Source organism: Anneissia japonica, unplaced genomic scaffold (assembly GCF_011630105.1).
Source record: "Anneissia japonica isolate Jap-2015-1 unplaced genomic scaffold, ASM1163010v1 scaffold2026_len185144_cov178, whole genome shotgun sequence".
NCBI lineage: Eukaryota > Metazoa > Echinodermata > Crinoidea > Comatulida > Comatulidae > Anneissia > Anneissia japonica.
In genome coordinates, this window is record NW_022729255.1 from 49,680 (window position 1) to 51,033 (window position 1,354).

The 1,354-nt window shown below is 37.2% G+C and overlaps 1 long non-coding RNA gene across 1 annotated transcript in view; it reads left to right on the plus strand.

Annotated features, from left to right (window-relative positions):
• LOC117114674 overlaps nucleotides 1-1,354 on the plus strand; it is a 10,440-nt gene that overhangs the window by 6,315 nt on the left and 2,771 nt on the right. The window lies entirely within an intron of this gene.

Here is a 1,354-nt window from a genome sequence, read left to right on the forward strand (position 1 = left end):
TGTAGAGTACGAAAAGCTAAAAAATTCATAAATGTAAAGGAAAATCATCCTAGAGCAATGCTGAAAAGCTACCGTCTCAATAGAACAAAAATTCCATGCGGGACCTTGCTATCATGTATCTAACGGCAACGTCCTCGTCATCAACCACAGCACAGTGCGGCAACACGAAATGTGCTGTACATACACTCATCGCTACTGACTAATTTGAATGTGTGGTTTAATACACATAAAAGCAACTTGTAGCCTTTATTTATTTTCTGTAGTATCTGATCTAGACTAGGGCCTATGCCTACGTACATACACGTACGTACCCAGCCAGCCTATTCGTCTTCGTCGGGCCAGCCTGCATTACAGTACATTGACACGAATGTGCTGCACACATACATTCATCGCTACTAACTAATTTGAATATTTTGTGGTTTAATACACATAAAAGCAACTTGTAGCCTACTTCCTGTTATCTGATCTATTACACACACGTACTACCCAGCCAACCTATAGGCCTAGTTCGTCTTCCTCTGGCTCTAGGCCAGCCTGCATTACAGTAGTGTACATTGTTTATCTCTCAGGGGAGAGACCACCCACCCTTGCAAGCACCACAAAACGGCTCATTCTTCGCTGCCAAACTAGACTCGTGTAGACGCATTTATTAGCCGCAAAGCTTACCATTCCAGGCCGTGATTGGTTGATAAACACAATGTGGAATCAGGCGATTTGTAATCTGATCAATGACGAACACGCTTTCATAGGAAGCCCTCCGTAGTGTTAAGAAATATGATTAAAAAAACATACTTTTCACATACTTCCCGACAATATTTTCGCAAAAACTCTTCATACTTTAAATTCTCCACGCCTCTTCCATATTATTTCAAGATCGGCCTAATCGCGTCACAAACGAAGGAGGAGATAGAAAAACAAATGACTTCAAAATTTACTCAGAATCATCATATAAGCCCTCTCTCTCAGAGAGTGGGCTAAAAATAAATAACTTAATTTGTGATTTAACGTCGAAAAGTACAAAAATAGAACAAACGATTATAAATGATATTTTAAAATATATATTTGGGTCACTGATCATAAATTGTTTTTAGCAATCTTTTATATGAAAATCTTTTTTTTTTTTTTTTTGTGGGAAAAGAGGCAAATACACTGTATGTTTCTTGTAATGGAACTAAAAATTAATATAAAATAAATATTGACAGAACTACTGTAGTTGAAAGTATCTGGTAGTGTTAGTGTACGCATGGAGCTCATGGCTTATGTATCAGCATTTAAGTTTCAATTATTTAACGGTATTCACACTGTGACACTCCTTGTAGGGCTTATTTTTACAATAGATATTTCATAGTTAAAC